Source organism: Lithobates pipiens, unplaced genomic scaffold (genome assembly GCF_037356315.1).
Source record: "Lithobates pipiens isolate NorthernLeopardFrog02 unplaced genomic scaffold, aLitPip1_a1.2 Scaffold_52, whole genome shotgun sequence".
In the NCBI taxonomy this organism is placed as follows: Eukaryota; Metazoa; Chordata; class Amphibia; order Anura; family Ranidae; genus Lithobates; species Lithobates pipiens.
The window spans coordinates 4,348,221-4,366,303 of NW_027507875.1; the positions used below are offsets into that span (position 1 = coordinate 4,348,221).

Sequence of the window (18,083 nt, forward strand, 5' to 3'; positions counted from 1 at the left end):
TAATCTGTTTATACTAGTAATAAATATAGCAAAATAACTATAACGAGTTTAAGTGGAAATACGTGAAATAACAGCAACAACGTGTGTAGGTTTTTATCAATCAAGTTAATTACGTGTCAGCAGCTAAATATTCTGCAATAGCAGAGATTAAGTATTGCAGTCGAAATGAGATCGGAAGCGATAGTTGCAGTAGCTCCAAAAAAACTGAGAAATCATTTCATTACTCTAAATGTAAAAGTTATCCCGAGCAATTAAACTGTTCACGGTAGCATTGCATTACTCTTAATATGTGCAGCGTGTAAAGAAGCAATAAGATGGTTTTGTATTATCCTAAAATTAGCAGTATACGTAATAAAGGTGAGTAGGTAACCTGGATTTAGACATAGCAAACTCTATAATCTAATTTAGCAAAATTAGAAAGGATAATATTGAGACAGTATATACAGGTCGAGTTTAACTGGAAATACACAAAATATCTAGCTTACCTTTACATTGTTCAATAGAGCATTGCAAAGTAATACCAAGGCAGAATGTCGGAATAGCAATTAGATGAGATGATTGCTGTAATCATGAAATATCAGCAACGCCTAGGTTTCTATCGGATGAGAAAGTATAATAACTGGCAAAGTATGACATGGCAAATAGACAAATTGCATTAGAGATGTGAGATGGACATGAAATGTCAATCCCCATTGGTTACTTACATGTAAACGCGGCTACATACAGCAAAGTGTGAGCTAAGCAGCTAAAGGGTATTTAAGAGTATATTGACGTAGCTTGAAAATTCCAACGTGTAAATCGTTCCATTAATTATGTTACGCACGAAGACGGCTTACACTGACTGTTTTCCGTTTCCACTGGTCATCGGCATAATGTATCAGTAACCATGAACATTAATAGTGATAGACAGCTTACATTAGGATGTGAATGTAAAATGAATGTAAAATAGTTGCATTATGTGTTATTAATGTAATCAAACTGTATTGCTTTGCTTTGCTACTGCAACCACTTCTCAATCAAGTAAACCGTCCCACTGCTTTTCTCACATTTTACCGCTGTTAAAAAATGTGTTGCAAGTGTTATGTGTTACAAATGGTTCTCAGTGTGACAGTTAATGTGGAGAAGAAGTAATACACAAAATAGAGTCAGAAAGAGAATCCTATTGCATAGAGGTAGCGAGAGATGGTTGCATTAATCTTAATGTGCAGTGTGTAAAAGGTTTTAAAAAGATGGTTTTGTGTGACTTTTGCTTTAACGTAAAATTAGCTGTAGACATTATAACTTGTTACAATGATTTAGAGATAGTAATCTCTATAAAATAATAATAATAAGTATAGCAAAACAAATTAGGAAAATTTTGAGGCAGTATGTATAGGTCGAGATATAGTGAATACACAAAAGGGATCAAGGGATAGTAGCAAAGTCAAGGGATAAATGCAAAGGTACTCTATTTAACAGTAAATTGACGTAGCTTGCAAATTCCAACGTGTAAATCGTTCCATTAATTTTGCTGCGCACGAAGACGGCTTACACTGACTGTTTTCCGTTTCCACTGGAAAGAGAATCCTATTGCATAGAGGTAGCGAGAGATGGTTGCATTACTCTTAATGTGTAAAGGTTTTAAAAAGATGGTTTTGTGTGAATTTTGCTTTAACGTAAAATTAGCTGTAGACATTATAACTATGGTTAGGTTTACAATGATTTAGAGTTAGTAACCTCTATAATATAATAATAAGTATAGCAAAACAAATTAGGAAAATATTGAGGCATTATATATAGGTCGAGATAAAGTGAATACACAAAAGGGATCAAGGGATAGTTGCAAAGTCAAGGATAAATGCAAAGGTACTCTATTTAACAGTAAATTGACGTAGCTTGCAAATTCCAACGTGTAATTTTGTTACGCACGAAGACGGCTTACACTGACTGTTTTCCGTTTCCACTGGAAAGAGAATCCTATTGCATAGAGGTAGCGAGAGATGGTTGCATATGGCAGAAAGACGGCTTATACTGCTTTTCTCACATTTTGCTGCGGTAAAAAGAAATGTTTTGTCACTGTGTTTTAACTGTGACAGATAAGGTGGAGAAAAAGAAGTAATACAGAAAATAGAGTCAAACAGTGGAAACGTTTATTTGTCATGACAGCTGATACTGGTTGAGCAATAAAACTGTTTTATTAAGATTTAAGACTAGTTTTATTCTCTACATATAGGCTTTTCAAAGAGTTGTATAATATAGGCGACCAATAGGACATTTAAATGGCTTAATATTGTAGGGTGGAAGAATCGCTGTTCAAAGGTAAGAGATTGAAAGCTTAGCTTGAAAATGGACGAGAAATAGTTGCGTTAGTCTAAATTTAAAGGATATGCCGGTACCAATGAGAAAGCTTATATTAGACTAGTTGATCTTTGCATGACACAATCCTATTATTATTATTATTAATAAGATCATAGTGCAGAGAGATACTCAGTTAATGTCAGAGATACTCAGTTAATGTCAGAGATACTCGGTCAATGTCAGAAAAGCAATAAAACTGTTTACATCGTTAGAGAGCGATAGTTACATTACTCTTAGTATGTGCAGCATGTCTGGTAGCAAATGGATGGTTTTGTGAACATTTTGCATTAAGGTACAATTAGAGGTAGAACTCATGGAAGTGAATAGATTTAAGCGTATTTTGAGATAGTACTCTCCATTTCTAATAAGAAATAAAGAAAAATAAGTCAGGATGGTGTGTCAGGACTGTCACATAATCACAGTCCCGGTACAAATATGCAAAATAGAGCAAAAGAGTACATGGTTTATTTTGATGTATGATAGTTTTATTGCATGCTTGATGTGGATGATTAAAATCGTGTCGTGATCTATATTTAGCATAAGAATGAAAAGGCATAACATGGCAATGAGACAAACTCCATTAGAGATGTGAGCTAGATGAAATGATGAAATGTCTCTGTATAGCCCAGATTGTCTTCTGTTATCACTTAGCCTACCCTCTAAATTCACTAGCCTCTCTATATACACCAGCATGTTTACACTGGCCGGTCTTCTGCATACATTAGCCTGTCTTCGATATACACTAGCCTATGTTCTGAATACACTAGCCCGTCTTCTGTCTTCTGTATGCCCTAGCCTGTCTTCTGTATACATTAGTCTCTCTGTATAAACTAGCATCTCTGTATACCCCAAACTGTCTTCTATAAAAACTTGTCTCTCTTTATAGCCTGTCTAGCCTTTCTTCTGTACACACTAGCTTCTCTGTATACACTAACCAGGCTTATATATACAATAGCTTCACACTAGCCTCTCTGTATAATCTAGCCTCTCTATATACCCTAGGTAGTGTTCTGCATCTCCGTAGTGGTAGCCTCTCCGTAGAAGCCAGCCTTTATTCTGTATTCACTAGCCTTTCTTCTGTATGCTATAGTCTTCTATATATACTAGCTTCTCTGTACACCCTTGCATCTCTGTAATACACTAAACCCTCTGTATACCACAGCCTGTCTTCTGTATACACTAGACTGTAAACACTAGATAGAATACACCAGCCTGTCTTCTGTACCCACTAGAATCTCTGTATACACTACCCAGTCTTCTGTATACACTGTCAGCTTGGATGTATACCCAAGCCTGTCTTCTGTATACACTAGTTTCTCTATATGCACTGTCCTTTCTGTATACTCTCGACCCTCTCTATACATTAACCTCTCTATATACACTAACATCTTTGTATATACTAGCCTCTCTTTAAATTAGCCTCTCTGTGTACCCCAGCCTCACTGTTTACTCTAGCATCTCTGTATACTCAAGCCTACACGAGTCTTCTGTATTCTGTATTAACTAGCCTTTCTTCTGTATGCTGTAGTCTTCTATATATACCAGCTTCTCTGTACACCCTTGCATCTCTGTAAACACTGTGTAAACTAGCCAGTCTTATGTATACACTCGCCGACTGTATACACTAGACTCTCTGAATACACTAAACTCTATGTCTTCTGTATACACTAGACTGTAAAAACTAGCTAGAATACACCAGCCTGTCTTCTGTACCCACTAGACTCTCTGTATACACTACCTAGTCTTCTGTATAGAATGTCAGCTTTCATGTATACCCTTTCTGTATACACTAGCTTCTCTATATGCACTGTCCTTTCTGTATACACTCGACTCTCTCTATACACTAACCTCTCAATATACACTAACATCTTTGTATTTGTCTTTAAACTAGCCTCTCTGTGTACCCCAGCCTCACTGTTTACTCTAGCATCTCTGTATACTCAAGCCTATCTACATACACGAAACCTGTATTCTGTATTCACTAGCCTTTCTTCTGTATGCTGTAGTCTTCTATATATACCAGCTTCTCTGTACACCCTAGCACTGTAACAGTATTACAGAAACAGAACACCAGCAATAAGGTGTATACTGTGCAGGAGGCACACAACACCGACTCTAACTTCTGCACTGCAGATGCATGTATTGCAGAAATTGAACACCAGTAATAAAGGGTAGCTTCAGGTGTGTACTGTGCAGGAGGCACATAACACCCGCTGTAACAGTGCTAGGTTCCCAAGCAGTAAAGACACTGTCCCTGCCTATCGTCCTCTTTCCCTGACCACCGCAACACACTATACAAGGCCGCCGTGCTGGCGGCCTTATATAGTGTGGGGTGTGTACTAAACCCCCCGAGCTATAATTGGCCACAGGAATCCTGCCTGTGGTGAATTGTGGCTCTCCTCACACAGGATGTCACATCTGTGCTTATTATATAGAACCTATTATGCTCCTCGTAAACTTTTTCAGTTTGGCCGAACGGCCGGACGCAAGTTGCCCCCGGTGCGGGAACATGGGGGGAGACATGATGCACATGTTTTGGAGAGGCCCAAAATTGATCCGCTACTGGACAGAGGTGACAGGAACCATTGATCGGGTGGTTGGAACCTCCACCAGGATGGAGGCGAAGTATTGTCTCCTGGGATTAGTTGAAGGAGTTGGAAACCCGGGAAGTAGCCAGATGGCAGTTCTGAGATGCCTATTTCAGGCAAGGAAACTGATTGCCCAACCCTGCTTAGCCTCCAATGTTGGCAATGACTTGGTTTTTTTCGCTTGTTTCCCAAGATGACCATGTTGGCGTTTGTCAAGATGGTTGAGAGTGCCCGAAGAGATCGCCTATGGCCCCATCACCTTGAAAGTGCCTGATCTTGTCTGATCTCGGAGGCTAAGCATTGTCGGGCCTGATTAGTAACTGGATGGGAGACCAACTGGGAATACCAGGTGCCGTAGGATTCTTTTTATGTTGTTGGCGTTGACATGTTTTTTTTTTTTCCGCTTGTTTCCCAAGGTGATCATCTTGGCATTTGTCAAGAGGGCTGAGAGAGCCCAAAGAAATCTCCTACGGCCACATTCCCCTGAAAGCGCCCGATCTCATCTGATCTCAGAGGCTAAGCAGGGTCCGTAGCAATCTTTTTATATTGTTGGCTTTGACCTGTTTTTCTTTCGATTGTTTCCCAAGGTGACCATTTTAGCATCAGTCAAGAGTTTTGAGTATGTCCCAAAGCGTTCGCCTGAGGTCACATCACCCTGAAAGCGCCCGATCTCAGAGGCTAAGCAGGGTCTGGGTCAGATGGGAGACCGCCAGGGTCTATGTTGTTGGCGTTGACCTTTTTTTTTTCACTTGTTTCCCAAGATAACCATCTTGGTATTTGTCAAGAGGGTTGAGAGTGTCTAAATAGAACACCTATGGCCACATCACCCTGAAAGGTCAGAATCTCATCTGATCTCGGAGGCCTAGCAGTGTACGGCCTGGTTAATACCTGTATGGGAGACCATCTGTGAATACCAGGTGCCGTAGGCTTCTTTTTATGTTGTTGGCGTTTACCTGTTTATTTTCGCTTGTTTCCCAAGGTGACCATCTTGGCGTTTAACAAGAGGGTTGAAAGTGCCCAAAGAGATCATCTACGGCCCCATCACCCTGAAAGCGCCCAATCTCATCTGATCTCAGAGGCTAAACAGTGTCGGGCCTGGTTAGTACCTGGATGGGAGACCGCCTGGAAATACCAGGTGCCATAGGCTTCTTTTTTTGTTGTTGGCTTTGAACTGTTTTTTTCGCTTGTTTCTCAAGGCGACCATCTTGGCGTTTGTCAAGAGGGTTGGGCGTGTCTTGAAGAGAACGCTTACGGCCACATCACCCTGAAAGCACCCGATCTCGTCTGATTTCAGAGGCTTAGCAGCATCAGGCCTGGTTAGTACCTGAATGGGAGACTGCCTGGGAAGACCAGGTGACATAGAAGGATCTGGCCTGGTTAGTGTCTTGATTGGGAGATCGCCTGGGAATTCCGGATGCCGTAGGCTTCTTTTTATGTTGTTGGCTTTGACCTGTTTTTTTTCCCTTGTTTCCCAAGGTGACCATCTTGGCATTTGTCAAGAGGGTTGAGAGTGCACAAAGAAATTGCCTACGGGCACAACCCCCTGAAAGCGCCCAATCTCGTTTGGTCTCAGAGGCTAAGCAGGGTTGGGCCTGGTTTGTACCTGGATGGGAGACCGCCTGGGTTTTCCAGATGCCGCAGGCTTCTTTTTATGTTGTTGGCGTTGACTTGTTTTTTTTGTTTGTTTCCCAAGGTGACCATCTTGGCGTTTGTCAAGAGGGTTGAGCGTGCATTTGATCTCAGAGGCTAAGCAGGGTTGGGACATGGTTAGTACATGGATGGGAGACCGCCTGGGATTTCTCGATGCCATAGGCTTTAGTTTTAAGTTGTTGATATTGACTTATTTTCTTAATTTTTATTATTCTTTTATTAAGTAGAACAACATAAATATAACAGTCAACCATACAGCATGAGCCAGGGTCACAATTACATGCTAACAAAAAATAGGCAGCCAAATAACTCTGGGTTCTCAGAGGGGAGTCCTACAGTTTCATGCAGAAAATAGAGAAACCCCACCTCCGACATGTAGTACAGTATAACTAGTGCAACTCCGTTCGGACAAATGTAATCATGGAGAACAACTGGGACCACAGCGAGCCAGCTTATCATGACCTACGTGAACCAGAGTAAAATATGAGCCGGTCATGTCCAGAACCCTGGGGTTCTTCTGGGTCCCGAAGGCTAGTAAGGAGACAAGGCATAGTCAAAAGGGAGGACGGGGGAAGAAGAGAGTGCAAAGACGGAGAGAGAGGAGGTGGGGGGATGGCGGCGGGGAAAAAAAAGAAAAATAAAGACAAAAAGGGAGGGGGGGAATGCCACCCAGGGCAGACATGGCCTACGTAGGTAAACGTTAGATGTTCAGTCGTTTTCTGGGACGGAGGCACTGCTCACCTCCCGAATGTAGTCTCGCGTAACAGTAAAATACCTCCAGGGCCTCCATGTAACACTAAATGCCTCTTCAGTGTTGTGAAGGGTGGCGGTCAATTCTTCCATCCGGAGAATATGATTGACTTTGGAATACCATAGCACCTTGGATGGGGGCTGAGGCTGCCTCCACAGTGCGGGAATGCAGGCCCGGGCGGCATTCAGGAGGTGCATCGTGAGGGTTTTTTTGTATTTTCGAACAGGCTGTTCGGTCAAGTGTAGAAGGCACACTACTGGGAACCCAAAAGTTCCTCAAGGTCGGGCATGCCCAGAAAAAGTGTCCCATGGTCCCCATATCTGAATTTCACCTCCAACAAACATCCGGGATCGATCTATCCATTTTATTCAGAAGGTATGGGACTCTATACCAGCGTGAGACTATCTTGTATCGTGATATTGGTTTGCGATGGAAGCTTTATGTACTAAGGTCAGGATCTTCCCTATCTGTTGTGGGGTAAATGTGATGCCAAAGTCCCTCTCCCATTTGTGGATAAATGGTGGGGGTTGACTCCTCCTCCTGACTACTCAATAGGTTGTACAGGAGGGAGAGGGTGTGTCGCACAGGTTCCCTTTTGTGACAGATGGATTCATAGGGTGTCAGGTCTCTAGGAGTGTAGGGGGCCCTTTGTATGGCCAGAAGAAAGTGACGAAGTTGATAAGCACTAAACAAGTCAAGCGGAGGGTCCGAAAGCTCGGCGACAGTTTGCGTGGTCGGGAGCCCTCCCGTGGGCCACATCTCTCCCAGACGCTGTTTCCCCACCACTGTCAACTGTCGCAGTTTCTTGTTGGTAAATCCCGGTGGGAAGTCTGGATTACCTATAACCGGAGTCATTGGTGATGGCAGGGGAGCAATGTGTGTGCAGCGGAACAACCTCCGCACAACATCCAACGTAGCTCCCACTACGGGGTGACCTCTGAGGTCTTTTGGTAGGGAGGACAGGAGCCACGGGGAGGTCAATAGGGGAATGGATCCATCCTCAATCTCCATCTCCACCCACTGCTTGTGTGGGCCATTACAATGCCAATCAACGACTCTCGCTAGCAGAGTCACTCTGTAGTATTGTCTTAGATCTGGGAGACCCAGACCCCCCTTGTCCTTTGGTCTGGCAAGCAATTGCAAATGGGCTTTGGGCAGTTTGCGCGCCCAAATAAAGTCCCGGAGCAGCACCTGCAGTTGTCTGAAAAAAATTGGGGGTAACCGGATCGGTAATGTCTGGAACATGTATAAGGTCCGAGGGAGGGCCATCATTTTGAATGCATTACAGCGCCCGAACCAGGTCAGTGTTAAAGCATGCCAGTTTCCCAAATCAGATTTCAGTCTATCCAGGAGAGGGACAAAATTAAGCAGGTACAATTGCGCTAAATCCGCTGCGATGTCAACGCCCAGTTAACGTATAGATTTTTCAGCCCAGTAGAATGGAAAAGAGGAGCGGAGCCTCTTGGCCTCACCATCCGGAACCGATATATTCAATACATATAGGCTGCCGTGTCGCTGTAGAGACGCAAGTATTTTGGGAAGCAAAATGTGTGGATTGGAGACGGAAAAAATTAGATCGTCAGCGTACGCCGCAATTTTGTGGTGTGCCGAGGGTTTGGATATGCCAGTAATATTCGGGTCATTCCAAACGTGACACATAAGTGGTTCCAGTGTCAGAATTAAAATTAGGGGAGACAGAGGGCACCCCTGCCTCGTCCCATTAGTGATGGGGAAAGAGTCCGAGCACCACTCGGTCACCCGTACCGCTGCCGATGGCGTGGAGTAAAGCGACATTACCCAGCTCATCATGTTGGGGCCAAGACCTATATGTTCCAGGGTGGCCTGCATAAAGTGCCAGGCCACCCTGTCAAAGGCCTTCTCCGCGTCCGTTGACAACATAAGCAAGGGCCTTCCCTGTACATGCGCTGCATGGATTAAATTGAGGACTCGGGCCGTATTGTCTCTAGCTTCCGACTTATTTTTATTTTTTTGCTTGTTTCCCAAGGTGACCATCTTGGCGTTTGTCAAGAGGGTTGAAAGTGCCTGAAGAGATTGCCTACGGGCACATCACCCTGAAAGCACCCGATCTCGTTTGATGTTGGAGGCTAATAGAGTCGGGCCTTGTTAGTACCTGGATTGGAGAACGCCTGGGAATACCAGGTGTCGTAGACTTCTTTTTATGTTGTTGGCGTTGACCTGTTTTTTTTTCGCTTATTTCCCACAGTGACCATCTTGGTGTTTGTCAAGAGGGTTGAGAGTGCCTGAAGAGATTGCCTGAAGAGATTGCCTATGGCCACATCACTCTGAAAGCACCCAATCTCGTCTGATCTTGGAGGCTAAGAAGAGTCGGGCCTGGTTAGTACCTGGATGGGAGACCACCTGGGATTACCAGTTATTGTAGGCTTCTTTTTATGTTGTTGGCGTTGATTCGTTTTCTTTTTTTTGCTTGTTTCCCAAGGTGACCATCTTGGCATTTGTCAAGAGGGTTGAGAGTGCCCAAAGAGATCGCTTACAGCAGCATCACCCTGAAAGAGCCCTATCTCTTCTCTTTTCTGAGGCTAAGAAGGGTTGGGCCTAGTTAGTACCTGGATGGGAGATGGCGTTGGAATACCAGGTGCCGTATTCTTCTTTTTATGTTGTTGACATTGAACTGTTTTTTTTTCACTTGTTTCCCAAGGTGACCATCTTGGCATTTGTCAAGAGGGTTTAGAGTGCCCGAAGAGATCACCTACGGCCCCATCACCCTGAAAGCGCCCAATCTCGTCTGATCTCGGATGCTAAACAGTGTCGGGCCTGGTTAGTACCTGGATGGGAGACCGCCTGGGAATACCAGGTTCCATAGGCTTATGTTTTTTTTTTTTTTTAATTTAGTAGTATGCGACATACAATGCAAAGGCAACTTCACAGAATGTGTGATACAAATAGTTACAAACAAACGATCATATTGCATGGATATCAGAGCCAATGGTAAGAAGTCTGAGGAGAATAGCACGTGTACAGCTTTGCGGTCATATCAAGATGAGATTAAAGCTCCATCTCGTTGGGATCCTCTATCACTTAAAATAGTATTGATACTAGCCCTGCTACCCTCGAAGAGTTTAGATATCCATAGATAGGGGAAGAGTATTGTGTAGTAGTCAAATGGGGTCGGAACATACCATTTTCTTTTCCCTTTTTTGAGTTAAGAAGGGAAATAGTAGAACTGAAAGGAGGGAGAAGGGGAAAGAGAAGATTGGGGAAGGAAATGGCAGAAAAGGTAAAGAAGGGGTAAGGGGGTGTCGTGGGTAGAGTGGATAGGGTGGGGTCCCCTCCCAGGGAGCAAGAGACGCGCTCGGCTCACCAGCTCATCAGCTGTCCAACGTTTGGAACAGCGATCTCCAACGATCACCATGAGCTTACTATGTCTCACGGAGGTATTCTTCCGAAAAGCGAAACTGGGTCCAGTAGAACCATCTGTTCCCATGCTCCTCCGTTTTATCCCTCATTGTGGCAGTCAGGTCTTCCATTCGTTCAATATCATTTACCCTTGCGAACCACTGGGTCACCATTGGAGCAGATTGCTCTTTCCACTGACTTGGGATGCAGGCCCTAGCTGCATTGAGGAGATGTTTAAGTAAGGACTTATGATAACGCTTTCTCGACATAGGAGTTAGATTGAGAAGAACTGCTGTGGGATCATTGGCTAAGGAAATGTCTGTGAACTTGTGGATGAGTCTCAGGACAGGCTGCCAGAATGTTTGTAATTTAGGGCATTCCCAGAAAATGTGGAGAATGGTGCCAGTCTGTTACCCACAGCGACAGCAGCGGTCAGATTGACCGGGGAATATTTTGGCCAACACCACCGGTGTACGATACCAGCGTGTGATCAGCTTAAATGAGATCTCCTGATATTTACTGCAGAGTGACGACTTATGGGCGAAAAAGAGTATTCTGTCCTTCTGTGGTTTGGAGAATGTAGTTTGTAAGTCCCTTTTCCATTTAGCTAGGAAGGGTGGATCCGTGGAGGATTGTGCGTCTGTCAGGATTTGGTAGGACCTAGAGAGGGAACCACGAATTGGGCCATCATCCAGGCAAAGTTCCTCGAAGGGGTGGAACTGTCTAGAGAAGAACGAATGGTTAGGTAGTGATCCGAGGAAATGGATTAGCTGTCTAGCTCTCCAGCTATTCAATGCAACAGGTACTTGCTCTAGCAGTATGGTCCCCATGGGAATCAAGCCCGTGGGTCCAAGAAATAGGGCTGCTCTCAGAAGCCCTTTCGGGGCTTGCCTGGTAAAGGCCTGGTCAGACAGGCCCGGAGGGAATCTAGGATGTCCAATAATTGGGGTCATAGGAGAAGGGAAGTTAGTCAGGTGGGAAAGGTGAAAAAAACTATCCATCTCGGCGAGCGAGGGGCCAATTAACGGGTGAGTAGTCACACAGGGCTCCAATGGCCTCCCCGCCCAAGGCAGACCAGCCAGTGGAACCCGCGCCATCTCCTGCTCTAGCTTGACCCATAGCTTCAGTTCCCCATGCCGGTGTCTTATCACATATGGTCCCCCATCGGATAGTGTCCGCTGTGTACTGCGCATGCGCAGTACACAGCAACACAGATTCAGAAAATTGCCGAGCATGAACGGCGCCTGTGCACTGAGTCCAGGTTCTATCCCCACTATCCAAGTGGACATAGAGTAAGAATATAAAAGAGCCGAGCGCAGCGAGGCCGAGCCCGAAGCGTGGCGAGCAAAGCTCGCCTGCGAGGGACCCTCTAATATTCACAACCCTATGTCCGCTTGGATGGTGGGGCTACCACCTCCACTCACCGCGCAGGCGCCGTTCAGCTTCGGAGATTTTCCGAAGCTTCGTCTGCTCCATACTGCGCATGCGCAGTACGGCGCGGACACTATATCATGGCCGGACAGTATATGGCAGAACACCGGCACCAGTCAACCACCGGTGTCATGTGCGTCGCTGTGTAATATAGAGCAGGGTCCGGGAAGCCAATACCTCCCCGCAATTTCGGTCACAATAGCATTGCCCTACCAATACGCATATGTTTTCCGCGCCAGAGGAACTTGATAAAGATTGAGCGAACCGCATGAAAGAAAGTCTGGGGTATTTTGATAGGTAAGGCTTGTAGTAGATACAGAAGTCGTGGCCTCGCGTTCATCTTCAACACATTACAGCGTCCGAACCATGACAGAGCTAGTGGGTCCCATCTTTTAAGGTCCGCTGTAAGCCCATAGGCTTCTTTTTATGTTGTTTTTTGCTTGTTTCTCAAGGCGACCATCTTGGCATTTGTCAAGAGGGTTGGGCGTGTCTTGAAGAGAACGCTTACGGCCACATCAACCTGAAAGCACCCAATGTCGTCTGATTTCAGAGGCTAAGCAGCGTCAGGCCTGGTTAGTACCTGGATGGGAGACTCCCTGGGAAGACCAGGTGCCATAGAAGAATCTGGTCTGGTTAGTGTCTTTTTTTTTTTTAATTCTTTATTTACGGATTGCAGGTAATACAGAGACAAACTGTAAAAGACATAGATCCCTCAGTTTTCCAGGTTAACAAAAATACATAGTTAATACTTCGTGGGGGACCGGGGGAAACCTAACAACTTATGTCAGCAGCAGCCCCAGCCGTGGCTAGGCCACCACATTATCCCACTCTAAAGATCTGGCACCCCAGTGTCTACTTATAAACCAGGGCAGTCCGCGGGGCGATCCCCCTCAAGGCCCAGACTGAGGGGCCTCTAACATCGGTCACCTTCATTCTATTGGTCAAAGAGCTCAGCCGGGACCACCCCGAGGGCCGCCAACCCCTGGCTGGGAAATCGAGGGAACAAAACGAAAAGATCCTTGCAATCACCATGTATTTTAATTATACTTGGGAGTTAGGGGGTAGGGAAAGAGGGGGGAGCAAATGGGCAGGAGAAGGGGATGGGGGGCTCCAAGACAACCAACGACAACCAACGAGCAGTGTGCTCTTCCTCCCTGTCGCCTAACGCTGATGTGAGCTGTTCCATACGGTAGATGTCGCAAACTCTTGCAAACCAGTGAGACACCAGTGGAGCGGCCTGCTGTTTCCACATGCTAGGTATACATGCCCTGGCCCCACTCAGAAGATGTTTTAAGAGAGATTTATGGTACTTCTTGCTCGAGAGTGGAGTCAGATTGAGGAAGATCGCAGCTGGGTTGTTCTGGAGATCAATAGCCGTGAGGTCATAAATGATATTGAGAACCTGTCTCCAGAAATGGGCCAGTTGAGGGCATTCCCAAAAGATATGTAGTAACGTGCCGGCTTGTTCACCGCATCTCCAGCACAAAGGGCTGTGACCGGGAAACATAGCCGCCAGGACAGTGGGGGTCCTGTACCATCGGGTCAAAATTTTATAAGCTATTTCCTGGTATTTACTACATAGGGATGACTTGTGCGCAAAAAGAAGCGCGCGGTTCTTCTGGTCTGGCGAGAGCCGGACATGCAGGTCTCGCTCCCATTTTTCCACGAACACCACGTTACCCTGGGAGAGTTGGTCCAGTAGGATGCGATATGACAGGGAAAGAGACCCTCGGGTCGGTCCCTCTCCTGAGCATACCTCCTCAAACGATGTTAGGGGTCTGCGGAATTCGCCACTGTTTGAAAAAGATTTCAAGAAGTGGGAGAGTTGGGCAAGCTTCCACTGTCCCAGGGCCGTGGTTGCTAACGCCTCGTACATAGTGGAGACCGCTGTCCACATCCTAGGGCCAAGAAAAGAAGAGGCCCGCACAAGGTCCCGGTCAGGGTCGAGGCGGAAAGACTTTTCCGTCATGCCGGGTTCAAAGCGTGGGTGTCCAATAATAGGAGTCATGGGCGAAGGGAAACTGGGCACGCCCGTCAGGGTAAAATATCTGTCTAGCTCTTGTAACGTTGGCTCAATGAGTGGGTGTGCCCGCGTCGCTCCCGACCAGCCCGGTCCACTCCAGGGCAAACCTGGAAATGGTACGGATTCACGCTCCAGACGAACCCACAGCTTATCCTTCAGGTGTCTGCACCAGTCAACTACTCTGTTCATGTGCACCGCCGTATAGTACCATGCCGGATCTGGGAGGCCAATCCCTCCCTTGTCTTTTGGTCTGAGCAGTAATGTTCGGCTGAGTCTTGGAGGCCTGCCCTGCCATACGTATCGAATAAAGATGGAGCGCATGGCTTTAAAAAATGATTGGGGGATTTTTATCGGTAAGGCTTGTAATAGGTACAAGAGTCTGGGCATTACATTCATTTTGAGCACATTGCATCTCCCAAACCAAGAGGTCGCCAACTTTGACCACCTCTCTAGATCTATGGCAAAATTTTTTAGAAGCGGCTGGAAATTCAATTGGAAAATCAGATGTGGGTCCGGGGGAACCTTGGTACCCAGATATTGTATAGCCCCAGTTGCCCAACGAAAGGGAAAATTAGTGCTTAGACTCGTCTGGGCGTTGGTAGACAGGGAGACGTTGAGTGCTTCCGATTTCTGTAAGTTAATTTTAAAATTTGACAGGGTGCCATATCGTCTTATTTCCGCTAAGAGATTCGGCAATGTAATGTGAGGCTCCGAGACATAGAACAAGAGGTCATCTGCAAAGGCTGCGACCTTATGGTGGTGTGAGGGGGTGTCCAGGCCCTTGATGTCTATGTTCTGCCTGATGTGGTGCAGCAAGGGTTCAAGCGATAGGACAAACAAAAGGGGGGACAACGGGCATCCCTGCCTCGTTCCATTGCCAATAGTGAAACGCGACGAGGCAAACCCATTGACCCTAACCATCGCCGTCGGTGACGAGTAAAGAGCTGTAACCCATGAAAGCATGGGGGGGGTACACCCAAGCTTCGCAGGGTGGCTAGCAAAAAAGGCCAGCTCACCCTGTCAAACGCTTTTTCTGCGTCCACAGAGAGCAACATAATCGGTAGTTTAAGGCGTCTGGCGCGTTCTATAACATTGATTGTCCTGGTAGTGTTGTCTCGGGCTTCCCTGTTACGAATAAACCCCACCTGATCCAGAGGTATCAGGCGTTGGAGAATGGGCGCCAACCGCTCCGCCAGTATCTTAGTGAAGAGCTTAAGGTCGCTGTTTAATAAGGAGATGGGCCTGTAGTTCGCACAGAGAAGCGGATCCTTCTCCGGCTTGAGTATGACCGAGATGCTTGCCTGCAACAGCTCCGGTGGAAAGGTCTGGCCCTCCAATAGGGCGTTAAAAGCTGACACAAACGGCGTGGACAACAGGGAGAGGAAGGCCTTATAATAAGGGACCGTAAACCCATCTGGGCCTGGTGCCTTGCCCTTGGGTGAGTCTCTTAACGCTGCCGACAATTCCTCCGGGGAGATAGGTTGCGAGAGAAGCTCTATCTCTTCCTGTGTCAGCGACGGGAGGTTTGCCGAAGCTAGGTACTCGTCAATGGCCGCTGTGCCGGCCTGGAGGGCGTCTCCTGAGTCCCAGGGGTGCAAGTTATAAAGGGCTTCATAGAAAGATCGGAAACACTCCGCTATCTCCCGTGAATCTTGAAGCTTGGCACCCGAAGGGGAGGTTATGGTTGGAATGAAGGACGCGTTGCGTTGGGCACGCAGGGAGTTCGCTAGGGACCTACTACACTTGTCTCCATATTCATAATACGTCCTGCGGACCCACATGAGTCTGGTTCTAGCCTGAAAGAGAGAGAAATCTCTGATTTGTTCTCTAAGATCTCTCACCTCTACCTCCAGCGCAGCAGTCGGCTGGGATTTGTGTCGTTGTTCACACGCATGCAACTTGGCAATAAGTTTGGAGAGAGCCTCAGTTTTGGCCACTTTGAGTCTATGACCATGTTTAATAAGAATGCCCCTAATGTAGCATTTATGAGCCGCCCATAACATGAGGGGGTTGGAAACAGAATCACGGTTATGATCAAAGTAACTTTCTAATTCCCTAAGCAGGTCTGCGTGGGTCTCAGGGTCCTTCAGGAGAGACTCGTTCAGTCTCCACCAGGACTGACCACGCGACTCCTGTTGTAGCTTCAGCATCAAAGAAATCGGGGCATGGTCAGACAGGGCTATGTGGCCTATCTGAGCGTCTGTGACCGCCGGGATAGCATTGTGGGTGACTAAAAACATATCTATACGTGAGTAAGAACCATGAGCGGTGAAAAAGAACGTATAGTCCCTATCCTGTGGGTGAAGCGTACGCCACACATCGATCAGTCGGTGGGAGTGTAGCAGGTCTCTTATGTGTGAACGCGTTCTCGCAGAAATCGCAGAGGTGCCCGATGATGAGTCTCTGCGGGGGTCCAAGGTGAGGTTAAAGTCCCCCCCAACGATCAAAGTACCCTCCGAGAATGCAGCCAGGGCATCCAAGCATGCTTCTAAGGCCGGCAGCTGGTCCACATTCGGCATGTATAGGTTGGCAAAAGTAAAAGTTTGCGAGTGGAGAGTTCCCTTAATGAAGAGATATCTCCCTTCACTATCGGCTTGGACAGCTAACAGGCGCCACGGCAAGTTTTTAGCAAGAACACACACTCCTCTCGATTTGGAAGTAGGGGACGTGCTGTGGTGGGCCAGGGGGAAGTGCTTACTATAAAGCCGTGGTATTTGGTCTGTCCTGAAATGGGTCTCCTGGAGGAAAACTATTTGGGGCTTCATCCGCCACAATTCTGTCAGGCAGCTGGACCTTTTTTCAGGTACATTCAGCCCTTTCACATTCCAGGAAACCAGCTTCAGGGCCATGACGGCAGTGGTACCCGGCCGGCGGTCCCCACCAGAGTCAGTAGTAGATATAGAGTTCAAGCACAGAGGAAGAGGAGGAGAAAAAGGAAAAGCAGTAACGAAGCGGAGAAGGTCTGGAGTTAGTAGGGAGGAGGAGGGTAGGAGGGGTGGGGATAGATCGGGGAATTGCTAAAGCTCCTATCGGAGAGAACCTGCCGGTTAGGGCAGAGGGGCCTAGTGGGGGAAGAGGTAAGGCACTGCAGAGGGAGGAACTCGTCGGTGCAGTACCCCTCCAGCATCCCATGGTCCATGCAGTCGCAATCGGGCGTGCACGGAGCTTCTTTGGCATCTTAACTACGACATCAAACGCATTATAGAACTGCAGCAGGTATCGGGCAGTTAACAACAGTAGAACAGTGCATAATTAGACCAACATATTAAACTTTTCAACACAGAGTATAGATAACTTTATACCACCCAGGCACCCGCCCCTCCCCCCCCCCCCAAAAAAAAAATGGAAAAAAGGGGAGGGGGAGAGGGGGAGGGAGCGGGAACGCCGCCCAGGGGCACCCGGGGGGCAACACCAGGCAGTCCAAAAACACAAAGAGCGCCGAGACTAGGGCACCTGTAGATAAACAGTAACGAGAATGGTGAACAGTACCGCCAATAACTCAGGGCTTCGTCCAGGAAGCGCAGTGTCCAACTCTGTTCTTCCAATGTCCTTCCTCTCCCCTAGCGGGGGCGCTGGGAACAATGGCCCGTGGCATGGTAAACAACACAAAGCTGGATACTCCAGCCGTCTATGTTGGTAGAGAAAAAGAAAACAAAAAAAAAGGGTATAATACAGGAATAACGGAAAATTACTGTACTCTCTCAGGGTTCACGATCTTGAGGGGCCTGCGATCTCTGACGTTGGGATCGACGGTGGCGTCTCACTCTCTGTGGCCTGGTTGAGGGGTTGTTCGTCGGGGCCACTGCTCCCTGGGGGACAACAGGAGCCAACCAGTCGGGGACCTGAACCGAGGGCAGGCCCAAAGCCTCCAGAAAGGACGGGACCTCCGAAGGGTGTCGTAGCGCAAGGGGCCTCCCATTTTTGCGCA

General features: G+C 46.8%; 4 pseudogenes; all 4 read left to right on the plus strand.

Annotated features, from left to right (window-relative positions):
- Positions 1-5,167: 5,167 nt before the first annotated feature.
- Positions 5,168-5,286, plus strand: LOC143957528 (5S ribosomal RNA; annotated as a pseudogene).
- Positions 5,287-5,953: 667 nt separating this feature from the next.
- On the plus strand, positions 5,954-6,072 carry LOC143957479 (5S ribosomal RNA; annotated as a pseudogene).
- A 3,539-nt stretch (positions 6,073-9,611) lies between these two features.
- LOC143957285 (5S ribosomal RNA) lies at positions 9,612-9,730 on the plus strand (annotated as a pseudogene).
- Positions 9,731-10,052: 322 nt separating this feature from the next.
- Positions 10,053-10,171, plus strand: LOC143957321 (5S ribosomal RNA; annotated as a pseudogene).
- Positions 10,172-18,083: the final 7,912 nt, after the last annotated feature.